Source organism: Megascapheus bottae, chromosome 9 (genome assembly GCF_031878675.1).
Source record: "Megascapheus bottae isolate mThoBot1 chromosome 9, mThoBot2.hap1, whole genome shotgun sequence".
Taxonomy (NCBI): Eukaryota; Metazoa; Chordata; class Mammalia; order Rodentia; family Geomyidae; genus Megascapheus; species Megascapheus bottae.
In genome coordinates, this window is record NC_143517.1 from 30,298,535 (window position 1) to 30,323,120 (window position 24,586).

Consider the following 24,586-nt stretch of genomic DNA (forward strand, 5'->3'; position numbering starts at 1 on the left):
GGAAGCATTTTTCCTGAAGCAGAAGAGAACTTTTATGTTTCTTTATACCATATATCTGAGTTGCCTACACCATACCTCAGTTTCCTTAAGCTATCTTGCTGTGTTTTCCCTAAAATAACTTTTGATCCCTTAATCTTAAGGGAAATACATGAAGGAATATCTCCTATTTTTGCTGCAAGCTGACCAGTCCTCATTTTCCCCAGTTTATCCTGCTTCATGTTCAGTAAGAAGCAATTTTGATTAGTAAAAGTAATTTGCCAAGTATTTCAGATTAGCACAACATAAAAATAGGCTTTCAAGACCTCAAATATGGAGTTTTCAAAGGATGGACTATTGTATTGAACATCTTTATGAAAGAATTAAGGTCTGATATAACCAAAAATATAATGCTCCTAAATGTCCATTAGTCAATATATAAAAAGTCTGCTTGCCAAATGTTCTATCCATCTTCCAATCTGAATTTTGTCACCCAGTCTCTCCATACTTTTCCATTTATTTTAATCTTATAATGCATTCATGTTTTAAAAGTAGAACTTTTACAAACAAAAAAAGAGTTCTTCAGAGTTATCACCCCAAATTATTTGGTTAATACTAATAAAGATTACTATTTGAAAGATTCCCTTCCTCTTCAAATTGCAGGTTTTACCATGCACTATTTATATACCTGTAACACTTTTTGTGTTTTAGCAGCATTCCAAATAAACCACATCTGAAATATCTTACCAGTAGCAGGAAGTTCTTTTTATCATAAAATGCCATGTCTTTTCAAATATAGGTGCGACTAGGAAAGATGGAAGATAATAACTAGCCAAATTAATTCTCTTTTTCTACTCTGTGCTACATTCCCATGTTCAAAGATGTGTTCCAATTATTTCCACTAGCTAAATTTCTGGTTTTGATTTTTATCATAAGAACTAAAGAGCCAAGAGTTAGTTTATGCTTTCAAGGACACGATCCTGCTGCAAACAAAATACTCGACAGCAACACAAAACTAAGTCTTTCTGAAAGAAGAAATTTACAAAACAGTTAAGGGACTAACATGTCAAAAAGTTGAGATAATTGTGACCAAAGGAAAATAAGAAGTGTTGGAGTTTCAGCTGCCTCCAGATTGGTTGCTGAAATTAATAAATGAGGGCTGAATGGGATTAGATAACAGAAGTTGGTAAATTGAGTAGAGATCAACCCTAGATTGAGGTGGATGCCAAGGGTTACATTTCCTGATAAAATTAAGCCAAGTCTTAACACCTCCTTCTCCACTGTTACCACACACACAAATGTGTACTCTTCTTCGAGAGACTCTAAGGAAGGTTATCATAGCTCTACGGTAAGTAGACGGGGAAGTTAAGGAGGAAAGTAATCAAGGAGAGAAATTCCCTAAGAGATATGGTCACCATAGCCTAATCCTTGTGAAAATCACATTAATCATAGGCTTGCTTTCTTCATTTTCTGCCAGTCCTGGGACTTGAACTCAGGGCTGTGCACCGACCTTGGGATTTTCTCAAGGCTAGAGCTCTACCACTTGAGCCACAGCACCACTCCCGGCTTTTTCTGTGTATGTGGTTCCAAGGAATTGAACCCAGAGCTTTGTGCATACTAGGCAAGCACTCAACCACTAGGCCGTGCTCCCGACCAATCATAGGCTTCAAATAATCACAAAAAGTAGGGCTCAAGTGATGTTTGCCTTAGCAAATATGTTTTTGAATCCCCAATTTAAAAATCGGAAATAAGGCTAGGGTGTGGCCTAGTGGTAGAGTGCTTATCTAGCATGCATGAAGCCCTAGGTTCGATTCCTTGGTAGTACATATACAGAAAAAGCTGGAAGTGGTGCTGTGGCTCAAGTGGTAGAGCTCTAGCCTTGAGGAAAAGAAGCTCAGGGACAGTGCCCAGACCCCTACTTGAAGTCCAAAGATCTTTGTGCGCATTTGTGCGCACACACACGCGCACACACACAAATTAAATAATAGAAAAATTAGAGGTAAATGTTTTTTAAAAAAATCACTGAAGGGTTGACAAAAAATAGCTACAACTGAAATTTTATTGAGCTATGAGATAGGTCAAAATATTAACCACACCCTTTTGGCTCTCTGACCAGCACCATGGCGGCTGGCAAGAACAAGCGCCTTACAAAAGGCAGCAAAAGAGGAGCCAAGAAAAAAATGGTTGATCCATTTTCTAAGAAAGACTGGGATGATGTGAACGCCTGAGCCATGTTCAATATTAAGAAACATTGGGAAAGCCCCAATCAGGACGAATCGAGGAATGAAAATCGCATCTGAGGGTCGGGTGTTGGGCGTGAGCCTTGTTGATCTGCCGTATGATGAAGAAACATTCAGAAAATTCAAGCTAGTTATTGAGCATGTTCAGGGCAAGCATGCCCGACCAACTTCCATGGCATGAGTCTTACCCTGACAAAACGTGCTCCCTGGTCAAAAAGGGGCAGACCATGGGCCGGGAGTTTGGCCTAGTGGTAGAGTGCTTGCCTAGCATGCATGAAGACCCGGGTTCGATTCCTCGGTACCACATACATAGAAAAAAAACTGGAAGTGGTGCTGAGGCTCAAGTGGTAGAGCTCTAGCCATGAGAAAGTCCAAGAACAGTGCTCAGACCCTGAGCTCAAGCCGAAGACTGGCAAAAAAAAAAAAGTGGCAGACCACAATGGGAGCTCATGTGGATGTCCAGACTACGGATGGGTTTTTGCTTCGTCTGTTTTGGGTTGCTTTGAGTAAAAAATGCAACGGTGAGATGTGCAAGACCTCCTGCGCTCAGCGTCAGCAGGTCCTCCAGATCCGTAAGAAGAGGATGGAAATCATGACCCAAGAAGTGCAGGCCAATGACTTGAAAGAAGTAGTTATCAACTCATTCCAGACAGAACTGGGAAAGACATAGAAAAGGCCTGCCCGTCTATTCATCCACTCCACGGTGTCTTCGTTAGGAAAGTAAAAATGCTGAAGAGGCCCAAGTTTGAATTGGGAAGACTCCTGGAGCTTCATGGTGAAGGTGGTTCTCGGAAAAGCTACTGAGGATGAGACCTGTGCTTAAAGTAGAGCGAGCCGCTGGATACAAACCACCAGTCCAAGAATCTGTTTAAAATTCAGAGTTTTAATAATGACAAATCAAGGGCCTATTTGTGAAAAAAATGTTAACCGCAATACACCACAGAGATACAAAATATTGGAAAATATGGACAAGAATTAAAAGATAAAGAGGGTAAAGAGATGAGTTAATATATATTAAACCAAAGTTACGAAAGGGGTAAAGAAGACAGAAGCAAAATTTAAAGAAATCATTTTCCAAAAGTCAGAGGAAATGCATTCAGCACACAAAACTACATTTAAGTGTGTCATAATCTGCAGAATTCTCTGTTTAAAGTTGTGTGTTTGGTCTGCTGGTACTGGGATAATTTTACTCATAGCTGGTTCTCTGCCATGCAAGTCATCTCTGCTTTGTTACTGATTATTTTGAAAACATATTGTCTCCTTTGCTGGCAGTATTTTGTCACTGATTAAAATATTTTTGCACTGGGGGTTTAATCTGTGGTGGAGTACTGGCCTATCATATATCAGGCACTGAGTTTGATCCCTAACAGGAGCCCTCCCTGAATGAAGAATGGAATTCTGGCAGTAAGTACTTCCTCTTTAAAGAACAGTTCTAGTTTTTGACCTAAAAAAAGTTACCTCCCTGTAATTAAAAGCATTAATTTTGGTAGATCTTTCACACAGGGTAAATGTACTCTCCTTTAAGCACTGAATTGCTCACAGCATGCACTTGGTCTACATATCCCACTAGTACAGAAGACAATGCTAAATGAATTTTTTTATTACATTTGAAGTAGTACAAAAGGCAGCTTGCTCTTTTAATCTATTCATCTTCAGGCATTTTGAAGAAAGAATTGTATTTCTTGATGTGAAAAGGAACTGTTACATGAGTTTGGAAACTGTACCTGTGTAGCCACATTGTATCATCTACCTCACCATTCAGAGTTGACTCTCCAGAACTGCCTCTGCTAATAGTCAAGCATGGTAAGAGTCCTAGAGTTGAGCAAGAATGGCTGACTCTAGGGCTGCTATAATGTGCATTATTGTCCCAGGATTCCACCACTGCCTGGCCATGAGAAGGACCTAAATTGTTCTAAGCTCAGAATGTTTATCTACTCCTTTATTTGTTCCTCTCCTTCTAGGTCAGTTCAGAGCTGCTATCCAAAGGCTATGTTTGCAGGTGTCCCCATCTCTCCATTTTCAAGGTGATTTCCCCTCTTATTTAACAAATCTGGGAAGTTTCTCACCCTGTTTTAGCATCTGCTTAGCACCTTGGAGAATCATCACTAACACATATAAAGAGCATTCTTTTAATCAGCAAGAAATCCATGCAAACTTTTAAATTAAAAAACAGAAATTGTATAAAATGCTTGCAACCATTGATATTTCAGATCTAAAATCAACTACCTCACACAAACAGGCAAGTACTTGATTCCATTGTCTTATGTAAACACAACCACACAGAGAAATTAACATTTCCATCCAAAACAATCTGTGCATACAACAATGGAGTCTTTGAAGAGCTGTTACTTTGTAGACTATGCAACTGTAACTTAAATTTGCTTTCCTTCTTTTATGCATTTTTTCACTGAACCCAGATTCTTTTTTTTTTGCCAGTTCAGGGCCTGAGCACTGTCCTTGGGCTTTCTCAAGGCTAGGGCTCTACCACTTGAGCCACAGCACCACTTCTGGCTTTTTCTATGTATGTGGTATTGAGAAATCAAATCCAGGTCTTTGTGCATACTAGGAAAGCACTCAACCACTAGGCCAAACTCCTGGCTCCCAGATTCTTTTTTAAATAAATAATGGGAGATCTGAAAAGTCCTTTGGGGGTAATGTTACCTAAATAATTACTTTGTGTCAACCTAGGAATATTATAAATCTATAAAAGTCAGCTGGTGCAGAGAACCTAAGGATTATAATAAGTAGGCTATGTTTTTTTTAAAAAGCCTTGGCATACATATTTTACATTTGTGTTCCAAATATTTACCAATCCAGCAGCCAAGTGAAAATTATTTTTGCACAAACTGTGAATTTCAAATTTCAAGAAAGAAGAAAATGTATTTAAATTTATTTCACTTGAAAACAGTTTTTGGCAGAGCTTATCTTCTTATACCTTTTAAAGGAAACAATAGGTAAAACAGTTTTGCTAAGGTTGATTTTTAAATCACTTCTTTATTTCTAAAATTATTCATGGTGATTTTAGATATGACACCATTATTCAATCCAAATTTATATCTACTTTAATTATTTGGAGACCAAATATCCTTATGAAGAGACCAGTCTATGAAATGTATCATTTTGATCTCATTAAAGGAAGGCATAGCTGGTTAACTACAGTATAAATATCATACCATTTTCAGGTAACAAGTAGATGAGATGAAGCACACATTTAGGAATCAAAATTGAATGAGGAGTAAGGACTCTGACACTGTTTGAGTGACACAGATAACATCATCACAGCTAGTATTTTTGCAAGACAACATCTCATTGGCTCTGCCATTAATCTTCCCTCCTTCTGATATGTGTTTTCTTGGTATGTATTTCCTTTCTCTAACCTAATTTCCCTTACTTCTGGATTATCTACCTTCTTTTTGACCCATATATCAAACATGTTGGTACCTTTATCTATTTCTTGGTCTTTTATTTCGTCTCTGTAACTAGAGGCAATTTCCTTTCTGCCTCCATTGCATCTTCTCAAATGCCCTACTGGAAATGAATCCTTCATCTTTAGCATCTTCTTCATACTTACCCTGGTACATATTTCTTAGTCACTGCCTCATCCTCCAGCTGTGCCCCTAAGTCTTAACAATTTATTACATCAAAATCATTGCATTCTTGATGAGTTTAACAACAGGTAATCGTAGCAAACTAACAGTATTTGAAAGACTTCAAAAATAGAAATTTGGATAGGTTTTTACTTTGATTCTTTCTTAAAACCTTAGCTATTGAAATGTCTCTTCTTGTTGTATTTACTCTGTACATTAAATTGTATGTTTCCTAGACTAGCAAAATCTAGAAACCCTCTCTTGATCCTGAAATATGTTTCTATAGCAGCAGGAGAAAGGAGAAAGCATGAAGAGGTAGTTTCTAAAGCAAGTCTTCACTGAAGTCCTCTGAATAAACCATTCCTCTCCAAAGTCAGAAATGCCTCATGAATGCCCCCAAACCATGTTTTGACTCAGAGGTTTTTGATCGCTCACTGGCTCCTGCACCAGAGTCAGCTATTATAATTCTTCCTATAATTCCCTTCCCAGCTGGATGTCAAACTCCAACTAGTTCCCAGGACCATGAATTAATCAACCTTGCCTGAAACATATTAGAGTCTAAAAAAGCACAGAGGATTTTCCTTGTATCTCCTGTGTACGGAGAGCATTCCAGAGGTGCATAAACCACATCCTTAGCCTGCATTCTTAATTATTACACCTGTAAACTATCACAAAAGGGTGGCATTATTGAGATCCTACACATCCTCCCTTTCCTTAGCGGTTTTCCTTTTCTCCTATAAGCTTTCCTATTGGAAGTCAAAGCCTAATTTGGCCCAGTCTGCACTTGCATTTCAAGGAAGATAACAAATTTATTTAAGGACGAAAACAAGAAAAGCTAAAATAAAATCCTGAACAACTGAGAAATCACTCCTGTCACCTGAAGCATGCAAACCCCTGCTGGACTAGGTAAAATTTCAGACCCAGCTCCCACACTAGAAAAACCAACAACAAATATTTAACATTGAATCAGAATATTAGACTGGACCACTCCTGCAAATCAGTCAACATATGTAACATCATGTTGTTCTAGCCCTACTCCATTTGATGCACTTGCATCTGGTGGGTGAGCCAGAAAGCCAGGCTTAGGTGAGTTCTCATACCAGTATTCCCAGCAGACTAATTCTAAATGTGCACACTCGCACAGATGCCACTCTGGATGCTGCTGTCTTTTTTTCTTCTTTTTCATATATTTTTATTGTAATTAATAGAAGGGTTACATGATATTTGCCAGATAGATGGTGCATTGATTCCCATACATTGATACCCTTTTACATGTCTTGGTCCCCATTTCCCTCCCCCCAACCCCCACCCCTCATCTTGTTTTCCCCCCTTCCCTATCCAATTTCAAATAACCAAATACAAATATATCCGATATATCAGGTAACAAAGTGAGATACTGTAACAATATGAGAAAACCAAGGGACAGCAAAAGAGATGAGAGATAGCATAGCATATTAAGAACAACAATCATTCATTATATGGCTTATGTTTCTATATCCTAGAGATCCTTTTATTTAGCGTCCTCCTATATGGCCTTTTGTATCAAGGTTTTGCTCTATTGCAAATCTCTGGATGCTGCTGTCTTACCTACTTGATTCTTGCACTTTCATCAGATTTGATTTCTTCTCCTCCATCCATGGATCTTTCAGCATGCTGTTTCCCTTAGTTCACAAACTGTTGGTTACCTTCCAGTTAAGTTACTAAATTATTCTAAAGAGCTTATCAGCTTCTTGATTAAATTTCAAGTCAAAATTTTTTGTCAAATCAAAAGAGCTATTGTGGCAGTACTGAGGCATGAACTTAAGGCCTGAGCTTTGTCCTTGGCACTTTCCTTCAAGCCTGGTGCTCTACTACTTAAGCCACGTTTCTACTTTTAACTTTTAGGTGATTTGGAGATAAGAGTCCCAGTCTGGCTTTGAGTCAAGATCTTCAAATCTCAGCCTCCTGAGTAGCTAGGATTATAGGTGTGAGCCATCAGGGTTTAACTATAAGCTATTATATTTAACAATAATAACTGATATCAGAGCAACTTGAGAAAGGTGAAGTATACCTTCCCTGATGCCTTGAGTGAATTCTTCACCTTGTCTTCTTTGCCAGGTAGACCTCAAGAGTTCTTCACCCTCAGTGAAATGAACTGTTTAGATTTACCTCCTTACATATATCCTTTGCTTTTTAAAAATCATTGTTGTTTACCACCTAAGCAGAAAAAAAGATTATAAAAATGCAGGTCAAGTTCAGGTACCTCCAAAGTTTTCATTGCTCCTCCTCCCTTGTGTTAACAACCGCTATTGACAATTTGTCTTAGATATTCTCAAGCCACTATCTATATGTTTACATACGTGTAGGCACATGGTTTTTATATGTAGTGTTATGAGACTTTATTTAGGTTTGTTTGTGAGATCAGACTGTTCATTCAATTGAGCAACTTCTTTTAAATTGCTCTTTCTCATTTCCAAATATAGATCTTCCTCATTCCTTTAACCACTACATCATTATTTCAGATGACTGTACCATAATCTATTCATCAGCTCTCTTAGGTGGTCAGCAATTTTCATTTTTCCCAGTAATTATGAAATGACTATTCTGGTAAATATCACTTTGTACATATGTGGGAGGATTTTGCTGCAGGAGATACTTACTTGAATGAAAACTTCCAAATTTCTGTGGAAATCTACTTAAGCAATTTATACACTCTTCATTTCCGTAAGTCTTAAATCCCTGCTTATTTTGTCATTCTGATGGGTTTTTTTTTAAAGAACATTTTATATTTGCTCAATTTGTACTTTATTGGTGTTTGGTGAAGATAATTGATTTCCCTACTTTTCAGCTCCCCTTATGCTGCCCATTTGATTATTCATTTATTTCTGTCTTGTTGTGTTAGAGCTCTCTATCAACTTTAAGTACAACTACCACATTTGCTTTTTTGTGTATTACAATTTTTTATCCTTGTATATTCTTTGGCCATTGGCTTTGTTATATCATGGGAACTAGACAATTTATATTGAGTAATTTTATAAATAGTATATAAATATTTTTCTTTATTATATTTGGTTCTTTCTTTCTTTCTTTCTTTCTTTCTTTCTTTCTTTCTTTCTTTCTCTTTTTTGTCAGTCCTAAGGCTTGAACTCTGCCAGGACACTGTCCCTGAAGGTTTTTTTTGTGTCAGTACTCTACCATTTGAGACACAGAGCCAGTTCCAGCTTTTTCTAAGTAGTTTATTGGAGATAAGAGTGTCACAGAGTTTCCTGCCAGGCTGGCTTTGTACCTTGATCCTTAGATCCCAGGCTCCTGAGTAACTAGGATTATACATGTGAGACACTGGTGCACAGCTTGGTACATGCTTGTTTATACTTTACTTAATTGACCTCTCAATAAATTATTATTCCTTTCAATAAATTATTATTATTCCTCTAAAGGAAAGAGAAATGTTTCCTTGCAATTTTTGTATTGTATGAGTTTATTATACACACATACATTCAGTCATCCATACGTACACACACACATATTTACTCTGTGAAACTTCTATTCATGAAATCTTGCAGTTTTTTTTTATTTTGAAGCTATCCTCTTTTTTACTTCAACTTCTGTCTACTCTCTCTTTCTCTTTCATCAATCATATTTTCCTATCTTTAAGTAGTTATACAAAGGAATCAGCATCCAGCAAATCTGTTTATGAATATAATACATCTTGTTTGATGCCTCCCTTTCATCAGTGTTCCCCATCCCTCCCAAGGCTGCCCCTCCCTCGATTTCCTTAAATTTTGTAGGATATGCATTGAATCTTTTTTTCCATATATTGTTATTGTAATTAATAGAAGGGTTACATTATATTCACCAGATAGAAGATGCATTACTTCACAAACATTGATACCATTTCTCATGTCTTGGTCCCCATTTCCCTCCCCCATGCATTGAATCTTATATCTGCTTAAGTGAACATTAGGTTTAACTGTGAAGTAATATGGAAATAGGTAAAAAGAAAGACAGTTTTAGAATGTTTTTATAGTGGCTTCAGAACATGAAAGAGATGGGCTAGGGTTAAGATAGGGTTACGGGAATAGAAAGAGTGCAGTAACTATTTTTTAAGGTTTTTTCCCTTTCTACAAAAGAAGAAAGCGTACTATACTAAGTTTCTTCCCATTATTAGGTAATAGCTATATGTTAACTTATTTTCTGAATAATTCCACATGTTATAAGAAAACATTAGTAGTTTACTCCAGTCAATGAAACATAGAAGATACTCTAAATTTATACGGTTTTCCTTTTTCTTTATTTTTCTTTGTTTTCAATATTGGAGGTTGGTTCAGATCCTCTTTCATGTAGCCCAGACTTTTACTTACAATTTCTCATGAGAAAGAACCTGGCTTAGGAAGAATAAAAGCATATATGGAGAGGAAGAAAAAAGGAAAGAAATTGGGTAGAATTTGATCATTGAGCCTGAAGAATCACTGTAAAGTTCTTTGGTCTCTTTCTCCATGGGTTTATACTTAGGACAGAAACATTTTATACCAAGAATGGTTGGGTTACTCCTAATTTTTGCTTCTTTTGTATATACTTGTTATGTCAACTTTATGTTCAAGAATGTTTGCTGACCTTGACCTTGGGCCTATTTCCTGGGATTATGACATATGATCAATATTTTTATTCACTTAGAGAAACCGATAGATAGATAGATAGATAGATAGATAGATAGATAGATAGATATAAAGAGAAAGATAGACAAACAGATGCAATAGGTGCAGATGCAACATTAAAACCAACCAATATAAGTCCTGTACTTGTTTTAAAAATTACAAGACCATGAAAATTAAAATCTATATATTCTAGGCTTATAAAATGATGCTAGGAGATACAAATAGTTTAATGACTATTAGGCAAATAACCATATTTGTCATTTAAGCTATTGGTTACTATGACAAGAGTAGCTAAAATAAACTTATTTATACAAATGTCATTCCAACTTCATCCCCCAAGTTTGCTCACTGTTTTGTTGTTCATCTGCCACTTTGTATCCTCTGACCTACGTCTCCCTATTTCTTCCCCTTTCTCCATCTCCAAACTAACATATTCTCTATCTCAGAAGACTTGATTTATATCTGATATCACATGTAAGTGAAGTTATGCAATATTTGTTTTCTTTGTGTCTGGCTTACCTTTCAGTCTATTGGGACAAATGGAAGGATCTCCTCAATAGTGTTTATTGAATATAAATATCACTTTCTTATCCATGCATCCTCAGTAGTATCTACCACATTATTCACTGATGGACACAGATTGTCTCTATATCCTGGCTATTGTGAATAATGCTGCAATGGACATGATGTAGAGGTATTGATAGGAGGGATGGCTTCATCTTCTTTAGATACATACATGTATAGATATGTTGTGTCATATGACAGTTCTAATTCCTTTAGAAACCTCTATGCTGTTTTCTACAATGACTGTATCAACTTATATTCAGCAGCAGTGAACTAGAGTTCCCTTTTCTGCACACCTTTACCAAACTTGCTATATCTTCTCCTAACTACCCTGCAGCTGTAAAGTGATATTTCATTGTAACTACCCTAATAGGCATAAGGTGTTATTTCATAACTGTTTTAACCTGCATCTCGGTGGTCATGATTGCCACTGATCATTTTCATGTACCTGTTGGCACATATCTTCTTTGGAAAAATATTTGTTCAGCTAAATGATACTTGTGATCATTCATCATCATTGTCAGCAGTAACATCAACATCACAACATTCAATAGTTACTAAATAATCACTATATGCCAGGCACTGCGCTAAATACTTTGCTTGTGTTACCTTAATTCACTTTTCTGGTGAACCTCCTCTCAGAAGACAAGGGCATTTAAAATCCCCATTTTACAGATGATGAAGTTGAGGTGAAAACAAGTAACTACACAAAGGCAAACTGCTGCCAGGTGAGGTGGTGCAGGCCTGTTATCCTAGCTACTCAGGAGGCTGAGATCTGAGGATCATGGTTCAAAGCCAGCCTGGGCACTAGAAAGTCTCTGAGACTCTTCTCTTCAGTTAATCACCAGAAAACCGGAAGTGGCGCTGTCACTCAACTGATAGGGCGGTAGCCTTGAGCTGAAGAACTCAGGGACAGTGCCCAGAGTTCAAGTCCCATGACTGAAAAAGAAAAAAAAAAAAGGCAAGCTACTGCTACAGGCACAAGCTCTGTGTCAAGGCCAGCAATTTCCTGAAGAACTTGACTATTCTCACCCAATAGTCTCTTCCACTTAAAATGTAGATCATAAATAGAAAGCTTACAGAATCAGAGAAGATTATTACCATCTATGCATTAGACAAGAGCCTCATCTCTAAAATACATTTAAAGCTCACAAAATTAAACCATCTAAAAGTAAACCGTCAAAAAATCAACAGCACAATTAATAAACAGGCTAAAGGCTTAAAGGGAGACTTTTCAGAAGAAATAAGAATGGCCAATGAACATATGAAGAATATTCAACATCTCTGGCCATAAAAGAAATGCACATCAAAATAACTTTGAGATTGTACCTCATTCCAGTTAGTTGGCCATTGTCAAGAGATCTGACAATCCCAGATGTAGGCAGGGATGTGGCCAGTAGGGAACACTACTACATGGTGGTGGGAATATGAACTTGTTCAATCACTCTGGAAAGCAGTATGCAGGTTTTTCGAAAAACTAACCATAGAGATCCTCTATGACCCAGAAATCCCACTCCTGGGCATTTATCCCATAGACCACAAACAAGGCCACACTAAAGCTACCAGAACACACTGTTCATTGCAGCATTGCGTACCACAGCCAAGATATGAAATCGGCATGGATGCCCCTCAATGGATGAACAGATCAAGAAAATGTGGTGTATATATACACAATGGAATTCTACTTATCTACGAGAAAGAATGTTATTGTGCCATTTGCAAAGAAATGGAAAGACTTGGAAATGGTACATGAAGTAAAGTAAGCCAGGTGCTACGGTTTTCCTCATTTGTGGTAACAAGAATGTGTCTACAAATCTATAAGTAAACACACTGGATGGTTAAAAAAATACATTTGAACATGATAAATTATACACATCTCTAGACATTTATACAGTGAGACCACAGTAGGATATTCTTAGGAGAGGAACATAAAGGCTCAATAGCTATATGCATATATTTCATATAAAATATTTTTTCAAAATGAAAATGACTAGAAGAAATGGAAACAAACGATCTTGTTACCTGTTTTGTTGTCTTTTGCATTTGACTTTGGAAGGGTAAGGGGGACACAAAAAGTGAGACATAGTGCACAAACACAGCAGTGGTAATCACTAGTCACTCTGTGAAAAATGAACTATTCAACTTGTAGTTGGGGCAGAAGGGAAATACTGTGAGAGAACAAGGAAAGGGACTACAAGATTCAGAAAGAAATGTACTCATTAACTGACTTATGTAACTGCAACCCCTCTATAGCACCTTTACACGAACAATAAAGCGTATTTAAAAGAAAGGGCCAGGTACCAGTGGCTCACACCTGTAATCCTAGCAACTCAGGAGGCTGAGATCTGAGTATCACAGTTCAAACCCAGAAAAGCCCATGAGATTCTTATCTCCAACTAATCACCAGAAAATCTGAAGTGGGACTGTGGCTCAACTTGGTTAGAGCAGTAGCCTTGAGCTGAAGAGCTCAAGGACAGTGGCCAGGCCCAGAGTTCAAGCCCCACAATGCACAAAAAAATAAAAAATAAAATAGAAAGAAAACAAAATAAATAAATAGAATGAGTCATTAGTCTTTGTTATAGTTTCTAATTGCTGCTCACGTCAGTTACTTGAAGAACTTATTTCCTTTTCCCAGCTATATTTAGGTATAAAGAAGCCATGTGTTTGTACTCAAAGGCTTTTTTCCCTCTTTTTTTTTCTTTTACTATATTTTATTGTCAAGGTAATGGATAGAGAGGTTACAGTTACATTGTCCAGGTAGTGAGTGCATTACTTCTTGAACACTGTTACCCCTTCTCATGTTTTTGTCCCCCTCACTCCCCATATCCTTCCCTATTTCAAATAAATAAACGTATATACAATATACCAGGTAACAAAATCAGATACAGTAACCACATAAGACCTTTTTCAGTCTTGGGACTTGAACTCTGGGCCTGGGTGTTGTCCCGGAGCTCTTCAGCTCAAGGCTACTGCCCTACCACTTGAACCACAGTGCCACTTCTGGTTTTCTAGTGATTAATTGGAGATAAGAATCTCATGGACTTTTTAGTGGCCAGGCTGGCTTTGAACTCAGATCTCAGCCTCCTGAGTAGCTAGTATTACAGGCATGAGCCACTGGGCCTGACTCTCAGGTTTTATTCAAGCTCAAGAGAAAATGAGTCATGAAATTTTTAGATGCTTTTTTGGCTTGAGTGTCCTAAAAGTCCATGGACTTCAGTTTCACAAGTTAGACAGACACATCCTTATAGTTCAGTTCTGCCTTCTATTCTCCCTGACAGCAGTCTAACTCCTTCACAAACTCTATCACTGCTCTCCTCACATCTGGTGGCAAAAGATAACATTTATCATTCATCCACTCTTGTCAAGCTGATTTGTGTTTTCTGCATTTGAGGTTTTAGTAACAGTTATTACTAAAAGCCAGTTTCTCTCCTGGACCAAATGAAGATGGAGGTACATGGAGAAAACAGAGCCCTGTATGTGATTTCTGGTTGTGAAATCATTTGTAGCTTTTGATGAAGTGTTGACTTTATGTTCAATTTGAAGGCAGTCAATCCTATTGGTACCAATCAGAAGTCTGACATGGAGAATTTACTGATGATTAATTTACCAGTTGTGACTGGACAGCTGTGGAGAGAGTTCAGCTGCTTCTACTCAGCTGCTCTGTGACAAGGGAAGAGTCTGCACCCAGCTTTCCATGATGTTTAAATGGTAACTGTAGGCAGATCTGTAAAAATAATTGTCTGGACCTACATGTGATTAGGCTTAAATAAGTAAAGGGAAGAAATTACTACCCCTGAGCTTCTTTTTGCTAAAGGCTGTCACTCTAACCACCTGAGCTATAGCTCCTCTTCTGGTTTTTTCAGCTTATGTGGCATTGAAGAATTAAATCCAGGGTTTCATGCATATTAGGCAAGTACTCTATCACTAAACAACATTTCCAGCCCCTTTCCTTACTTTCTTGTTGTAAAAAATGTCAGCCAGCATTGGCTTCAGGGGCAGAGGGTCCCACAAACTGTCTGAGCTTGGGTGAAGATACACACAGCCCCTGACAGGCAGCCCCCGTGCCTCCCCAACAAACTCTTGGTGTTGTGTTTCTGAGAATGGGAACTTGGGAGATGTTCTGCTCATTGAATGAGTAGATGCAATTTAATAAGTTTTGTGTATGTCTTTCCTACTGGGAGCACAGAGAGCAGAGACAACCTGTATTTATGGCATCTGTTCCACAGTAAAAATTAACTTTTCTAATTCATTTGGAGTATGTCCTTTCTTTATTTCTACCCAAACACTAGAGATGCAAAAGAGAAGAGCCAACTGCTCAAAAGAGAAAGTGAAACATGGCAAGCAATGCTTTTTACATAACTTTGAACTCACCAGAGACATTATCTTCACTCACACATACAAACACACATGTATACACATGCACATATACATACCCAAATATTGAAGTCACATAGGAGGGGCCACAGAAATGGAGGGAAGAAGGGTGAGCAAATGTAGTCACTATATTCAGTGTATATTATGTCAACAAAAATGAAAAATGTGATTTAAAGGTAGGGACAGGAGGGGGACAATTGAGGAGAATGAACGAGGGAGTGATATTGGCCAAAAAGCACTGCACTCATAACCTAAGGAATTGCATCCTCTTTATACACCTACTTAATAATAACAATAAAAATCACATTAGAAGCTTGGTTTTTAAAGCTGGGAATAGATACTATACTATATATCAGAAGCAAATTGGAGCCTGATGTGAGTCTAAGTGTTATCACTTGTTAAAACATGGTTTTCTTCCCCGAATACTCAGGAAGAAATACCCATGTTCACAATTGGGTGCAATAAGATAAATGACAAACAGCAATTCCTCATGAGTCAAGGTCAAATATACATGTTAATAGTCACCCTTTAATAATGCTGAATTACAGGGCATTGTAGTTCTTCGGTCATTTTAAACACATTTACTAGAGGACTGCCATGCTCACACAGAATAAAAAGAAACAAATGACTCTGACTATAATATGTTCTCAGGTAACAATCCTCTGTCTAAAAGTTCATTAATTTTGAAACATGTGGTTTTCAAATAATTCCTAATCTGCCTGATAAGAACCCAACCATTTTTTTTTTGCCAGTCCTGGAGCTTGAACTCCAGTAGAAAATGGGATAAAGAGAAAGGAAAATGTTCCCACCTAAAAAATGCCTGATCTGATTGCCCAGTGTGAAAGAGCTCTGACTCTAGTAGCTTTGCTCCTGTAGGGTTAGATCAAATGTTCCCTAAGATAATGGGGTCATCAAACCCTGCTTTGTCTTCTATGCGTGCACCAAAGCCTGGCATACAGCAGGATCCTATGAGCATCTTATTTCAAATAAATAAGAAGAACCAGAGTGAGGGAAAGGACTGAATGAAAAGAAAGAAGAGAGACTATGGTCTTAATTCTAACCTTTCACAAACAGGCTTTGGTAGAATACAGAAAAAAATGCTTTAGTTATTCCCATTCCTCTGTCCTGAGCTACATTTTTGAAACTACAGTGAACAAGAGTTTGTCAAAACAAGATGCTGAAACTTATTGTTTCTCTTCACACAAGGGTCTCGTTTCATAAATAATATCAACAAAAGAGTCAACAATTCTTTGACTCCAATTCTTTTCCCTTCTCATACCTAATGGTATCTTTTGATCTTTATTGACTTCTGATAGCACTTCTGTCACCTCAGAACCTAGAAACCAGGATAGTATGACCTACTCTTCACATCACATGGTCAATTCCTCTAAGAAAACTGGTCATCTTATTCCTTTCCTCCTTCAATTCATAAATGCCTGTGATGGATGCAACCTGCCTCAGGCCATGTCAGGAAAGAAAAGCAGAACCCGAGTAGAAATCATATTATCAGAAGCCTGTATGTATCCCAACAGGCCACACCATTTTCAGTGAACACCTGTACAACGTTTCTTTTCTGCAGGAACAAGTGGCAGTTTATATTAAATCACTGAGTTTATTTTTCTCATTTGTCTCACCAGCTGTACAGCAGCTTTGGTGTTATTCTTGAATGTCATCGAGAATTTCCTGTGGACTGTATTATCCTGTCCCTTTCCTCTTCAAGCCCAAAGCAGGAGGGAGGAAAATACTGGGACATCTGCTACATGTGCCTACCGAAAACCAGACCAGATACTTGATACTGTGTGTTCCTTTCCTTTCTGCCTTTACCATCAGGAAATAGAGTATTAGTCATTCTGACAAATTTTCAGAATAAAGTTTGGAAAAAAGAAAAAGAAAAGAGAATTGCGATTTTCTGAAAATAATTGTATAGTCTTATCTATCAAATTTGATTAGCCATTTGTGCATTCTTCCATTCAACAAATGTATCTTAAATTACTATCATATGCCAAGAGGTATCCCATTCTCACTGTTACAGTATTTTACCTTGTTCTCTGATATACTGTATATATATTTATTTGGTTATTTGAAATAGGATAGGGAAGGGGGGAAAACAAAATGAGGGGCGGGAGTGTGGGTAGGGAAATGGGGACCAAGACATGAGAAAGGGTATCAGTGTTTGTGAAGTAATGCACCTTCTATCTGGTGAATATAATGTAACCCTTCTATTAATTACAATAAAAATATATGAAAAAAAGAAAGATGGATATGCAAAACATACCCATAGTCTGACTACTTCTCCCCACCCTGACCCAACCCACCATCACCTCTCCTCTGGAATTCTCAATAGACTCCCCATTTGCACACTTGGCCTCCTCTTATTACTTGCTATGCTGCATCCAACAGTGAGCCTTTTAACATGATGTTCACTTATTTCACTCTTCCTTTCATGCCTCTAACAGATATTCATACCACTCTGAGTAAAATGTAAGCTCCTTACAATAACCATACTATGTACTTAGAACAGCAAAACTGGTGACCTTGGAAGAGGAAGTCCATTTGAACTCTGCACAGCAATGATAAGAATGTAAAGAACTGAGAAGAAAGAATCAGTCTTACAAATGGGGCAGTAAAGCAAAACCACAACCAGGAGAGAGAGAGAGAGAGAGAGAGAGAGAGAGAGAGAGAGAGAGAAGAGAGAGAGAGAGAGAGAGAGAGAGAGAGAGAGAGAGAGAGAGAGAGAGAGAGAGAGAGAGAGAGAGAGAGAGAGAGAGAGAGAGAGAGAGAGAGAGAGAGAGAGAGAGAGAGAGAGAGAGAGAGAGAGAGAGAGAGAGAGAGAGAGAGAGAGAAGAGAGAGAGAGAGAGAGAGAGAGAGAGAGAGAGAGGAGAGAGAGAGAGAGAGAGGAGAGAGAGATGAGAGAGAGAGAGAGAGAGAGAGAGAGAGAGAGAGAGAGAGAGAGAGAGAGAGAGAGAGGAGAGAGAGAGAGAGAGAGGAGAGAGAGAGAGAGAGGAGGGGGGAGGGGGAGAGGGAGAGAGGAGTTCTCTGACAAACAAAGAAGGGCAAAGGTAACAAGAACAGAGAGGATCCAACATCAGCTAGAAAGACCTCACCCGAGTTTGTCCTTAAAAGATCATTAGGGATCTGGGCAAGAGAAATTTAGGAAAGAGGAAACTTAGGGGTATTGCAAGGAGTGAGCCCCAGGTGTGAAAATGGGCAGGGACAATACAGCCTGTTTTCCTAGAAGCCTGGTTTTCCATCTTCTGAGATGCAATTAGGAGACCACATATGAGGGTACTTATATGTTAAAGGAAGGAGCCAGAAGAGAGGGGCAAGAAGGACTAATGGAGCTTAGCCACAGAAATGGCAGAAATGATGGAAGTGAGAAGCAGAGAACACAGTTGAATCTATTGCCATCAGATGGACCTACAGTCCTCTCTGCTGAGGAAGACTAGACAAAGAAGGAAAACTGAGCTGCCATAAAGGATCAGAGCACAGGGGAAAGAAGTCGAAGTTGAGATTGTTTCCCCGGTAACCTCTATTTTTCCTGGCTAAATTACAGGTGTACATGGGCATAGTGAGTCATGCTTGTCCTCCAGCACTGGGGAGGCCTAGGTAGGAGGTTTGTGATTACAAAGCCAGTCTAAGCTACATAAGATCATTTCTTTAATACCCTTTAACAAGAAGGAAGGAAGGATGGAAAGTAGGAAGAACGGAGGGAGGAAATGAGGAAAAGAGGGAGAAAGGGAAAGAAGTGAAAATAAATGGAAAATGAAAATAAAAGAAGAAAAAATAGGTTGACTTAGATGTCAAGAAGACAGATGTACCTTAGGAAGGCAGATGACATTGAGAAATCACACAGTGAAATAGAGAGGAGAAGGAAAGATATAGATGGATCTACCAAACCATGATACATTAATAAAGATTACCACACACATTTGTACCGAATTTTCATGCTTGTGTGTATAGTTAATTATATGTTTAGAATACTACAAATCTCCCAAGAATGAGTCTGGTGTCACATTAAACCTGAATGTGCTTCCTCTGTATTTTGGATTTATATTTCAGGATTTAAAAGCATATGAATCACCAGAAGAACTATGTAATTCCAGATTTCTGAGCCCACCTTCAGAATTTCTAAGTGAAGAGGTTAATCAGTATCACAGACGACTCAGATACAGATGGTTCCCCAAATGAGAAGGATGCTAGAGGGAGCAGACAAGTAGCTCTGGAGGTTGATCAAAATAATCCAATCTGAGAACTTTCTGGTACTTTATTTCATCTACAGAAATCTTAAAAAGGTCTCTGTGAGTTTTCAAAGCAATGCCAATTTTTATGTGTTATGTTTATAGGTTATGTTTTGTATGTTATGTTTTGTAGAAGTAAGAAGGTTTGACACTGCTAGCCATAAAAAAAAAGCAAAAAAAAAGCAAAAAACAAGCAAAAAAATAAAAAGTAAATCAGAACAATGAGGATTCCACCTAATCCCAGTTAGAATGGTCAGCAGTGAGAAAACTAAATCACAGACGCTGGTAGGGGAGTGCTACTGTACTGTTGGTGGGAATGTAAACATGTTGAATCATTCTGAAAAGCAGTATAGAGACTCTTCAAAAGACTCAACATAGAGCTTTCCTATGACCAAGCAATCCCAATCCTGGGCTTTTATCCCATAGACCACAAAACAGGCCACACTAAAGCTACCAGCACAATTATATTGTTTACCCTAGCCAAAATATGGAATCAACTGGACGCTTCATAATGGATGAATGGATCTAGAAAATGTGGTATATACACACAATGGAATTGTACTTATCCATCACAAAGAACAATAATATTGTTCTTTTTTTACTATAGTTTTTTACTTTTTCCCTTGATGCTGATTTTGTTTACCTATTTTTGTCTTGTTTGTAAGCTTATCCATTTGGGGGAGGGATGGAAGGGAGCATGGAAACACTGGGACAATTAAAACAAGAAAACATAGATCAACATAACAGTAGCAAATCATGAAAACTATTCATGTTATTATCATTCAGTATTGAGGGAGAATCTGCTAACTGCTCAAATATACTTATTAAACACATTTACAACCTGGCCACTAGAACACAAATCAAACCAACATGAATAAAGAGCCACAAGTAAGTTAGTTAATATTTGATTAAACATTACAGTTACTCCAAGCACAAGTTTTTACACCATGTTTGGTATCTATAACAGAAGGCAGAAATCATGAAAACTACTCAGTTTAAGAATGCCCCACTGAATTCTAACCACAGACTGAAACAGAACTGTGTGTTATCACCTAAATACAAAATTATAAGTAATAATTGCTTATCCCAAGCATTATTTTCTGTAGAGTTGTATTAGAGATAGGGAAAAAAAGTATTTACTCCTGTATCAGAGCTATACCAGGATGTTTACAAAATAATTTCTAATAGTAAAAACTTAGAACAACAACATCAACAAAAATAGAATTGTAGCTGGGCACTACTGGCTCAGACCTGTAATCTCAGCTACTCAGGAGGCTGAGATCCAGAGGATTGTATTCTGTACCCAGCCTGAATTAAAAAGTCTGTGAGACTGGAAGCCACCTAAGAAATTTGTGTGTTACAAGGAGCTGAATGCCAGCTGTCAGCAAGTAAGCCAAGAAAATAAAAGGCCCCGAATTCAAGCTCTCACTTCACAATAAAAAGAAAAAAACAGTATAACAATATGAGCTGATTTTTAATTGGTTTAGTCAAATAATAAGTTATACTACAGAAGTGAAACTCTTGAATTACTGCTATATGAAACAACATGATTCTGTCACAGGAATATTTATTGATTTAAGAATCTAAATATAAATTATAAATAATATACTTTCTTCTATAGAAAAATGCCAAGACATATGAAATCAATAATTGGCAGACTATAAAGAACTGTAGGAAAAATGTTAAAAATTCAGTATGGTGATTCCTCAGAAGAGAGCTAAGAAGGTGGTCTTTACAAAGAGACCCACAGAATATCAAAGATAATAGCAATGCTTCTTACTTAAAGTGAGTGGGAGTACAAGAAATTTATTGAGTCCTTGTTCTTTCTAATTTGCATATACTTCACAGATATGCTTATTTAGCTACTTAACATTCAGGGAAATCAATTCAAAATATAATGCCTATTGGGGGAATTCCAAAGAAGATACAGCATTTTCTTTATTTTCATATTCACCTTGCCTCTGAATGGCAATGAATACAGCCAGATTTAAAATCTGCCTTTACATTAGGGAAATACAAATCAAAATTGTAATGAGATTTCACCTCATGCTTTTTGCTTGCTATCAAAAAATACTTTTTAAAAAAATTAGCAAATATTGGCAAGGATCTAGCAGAAAATGAATGACATATTATTCTTATTGGTAGATATGTAAGTTACTACAGACACTATATAAAAAGATAGGAAGATGTCAAAAAGCAAAAAAGTAGAGCGACCAAGTGATCTAGCAATCCCACTCCTCAGTATATGTAACTCAAGTCATCGAAGCCCAACAAAAGAGACATTTGTAAATCCATGTTTGTGGAGGCAGAGGTAAGGGGAAGATATGAGAACAGTTCAAGTCCTTTGAAGCAGGAAGGTTATGGAACTCTAAAAAAGAGTAAATAGTTTAACACCAAAGGAGTGAATAGAAATGAATTGTAACTGAAGGGGCATGCATATGAAAATGAGGAGTTCTGACTTTGCCCAAAACCCACAGTAAACTAGACAATGTCATAGTTAAGAGAAATGGTCCTTGACTACAGTTAAAATTTGAACTGATGAAGAATCATCCTTCATGAATGGAGAGAGACTAGTTGGAAGGATGCAGCAGTCATCCAAAGAATAAATAATGTTAGCTTGGTACAAACCAAAGCAGTCGCTGTTGGCATAAAACAAATGGTAGCCACTCAAATAGTTATCAAGGAGGAAGAAATCTATGGTGCTTAATTGGAGATCGGATTAAAGGGTAGTGGAAAGATAAAGAGCACATGGAGTCTGGAAAGATCCCAAATTTTCTGATAACAAAATTTAGAATGACTCTAAATATTCCATTTTAACTCTGATTAGCTGAAATTAGATGGTCAATCTGAAATTTAATAACAGAAAAAAGGAAATGTGAAGTGATCCTTCAGCTAACATTTATTAAGTACCTATTACATGCCAGATGATATGGTTACCAAACAGAGACTGATAAGTAATCACAGGATGGGAAGAGTCAGATCGACATCTACATAATATGTAAGATAGGAGCTCTGGGAAGGATGAACGCCCATGCGAGCAGACAAGCTAACAGCAGATCAGTGATAAAAGATCCACATCCATTCTCTGATGTTGACAGATACTCATTTCTTAAGAAATGGCATGTTTTTGCAATTGAATGCTGTACCAATGAGCTGTGACTCCTCTGGACATGTTTTTGAATACCCTGCATGTACTCTGCGAATTTAATTTATATAATGATTTCCATAAAGGACAAGATACTAAATAGTATTTCTACATAGTCTCTCTTTTCCCACCAAATGGTTTTACCCACCCAGAACCACTCTAATTAATTACATGGTACTCTATTTCTGTTGGACTAAGCAAGAGTGCTTTTTTTTTCAGTTCTCAGATTCCCCCCTTTGGCTATGGTTATCCAAAGCACATAATTACATTCATGAGGGGAAAAGACATGAAAGATAACCTCTTATAAAGTTGTACATTTGGACTGCTAATTGAAGTACCTAATTTATATTGCTCCCGCTAATGATGAATTTAGCTTGCTTAACAAAGTGGTAAGAAAATATTAACAGATTGCAAACCCTGTCCCTAGTTAAGAGCTCTAGTTAACAACCCAAGTGAATATTAACCACTAGCTAATGGCTTCACTCAGGACAGAGTGAAAGGTCACTTGGAACAATAAGTTCAGCCAATGTACATTTTGTTTGTCATCAATTGTCCCTCCAGAGACCTGACTTGGAGGTAAAGCCAGGTGCATTTTTCAAGGACGTAACCTAGCTTCCACTTCCTGACTACAAATGTATGTGCTTGATAGCTGGTGGAAAGACATGATAATGTGGATATTACATGGGTGCAGGTCTGAGATAAGAGACATTTTCTATTTCAAAATGCCTTAGATCTTTGGACAGCAGATGTCTGTGATAGCAACTTCGATCAGTCAAAAGGTTTTCTGATTTATATCTAATGTTCACTCAAAGAAGCAAGGATTTTTTGTTGTTGTTTATCTGTTTGAGGGTGTTTTGCTTTGCATTGTTTTTCTGCATGACAAGGTCTATCCAGCCTCAGGACACTGCTCCGTCTACCATGCACACAGGCTGTCTTCCAAGCTGAATATTCTCACATCACAAAAACGTTTCTACATGGGAACTCTATCACTTCCTACCTGCCCATCTGAAGCAAAATTTCTATGCTCTTCTGAGTTGCAGTTTGTTTATGTATAAAAGGAAGAATATCTCTTTGGGATTAAATGAAATAATATGTTTAAATGACTCTCTGTAAACTTAACTAATCTGACTTCTATCAATGATATATATCATAAAGTACTCGATCTTATATGTAAATTGATCTCATACGTGGCCTTGACCTTTTATGCTTTTTGAAAATAATAAAGATAATATTACCATTATTTTCAGAGATTACCATGCTGGATAAAATTCAGAAGATTACCAAGGAAATGTCAGGATTCAAAATATACTCAATTTAAAATGTTTTTGTTACAATGAGTATAAGAAAGTACAAGAAATATATATGTTCACTTAAAAATAGAAGAAAATGAGACATAAAGATTGAAAAAAACTTTAAAAATACACCTGATAAAAACTTAGTGATACCTCTAGTATGCACCCTTCAGCCCTCTCTTTATCCCTTGTGTGTGTACATGTCTCTGTGTACATATCTCTGTGTGTATACTGGGGCTTAAACACAGGGCTTTGCACTCTCACTTGGCTTTTTTCACTCAAGTTTGGTATTCTGCCACTTGAGCCACTCAGTCATTTTATTCTTTATCATTCTGTACATGCCCTTTTAATCTTTTTATTTGGGGAAATTTTCAACATTCCCCATCAGAACGAAATCAGTATAATAAATTCCCATGAACGTCAATAATTATCAATATGACCTCAAATTAGTTTATATTCCAACTCTTTTTCTCTTTCTGATGTGTTTAAAAATAAATAAGGAACATAACTCTATTTGTACTAACATCATTTGTAA

At 37.4% G+C, this 24,586-nt stretch overlaps 1 pseudogene; it reads left to right on the forward strand.

Annotated features, from left to right (window-relative positions):
- The first annotated feature begins 2,192 nt into the window (after nucleotides 1-2,192).
- LOC150058960 (small ribosomal subunit protein eS1-like) lies at nucleotides 2,193-3,102 on the forward strand (annotated as a pseudogene).
- Nucleotides 3,103-24,586: the final 21,484 nt, after the last annotated feature.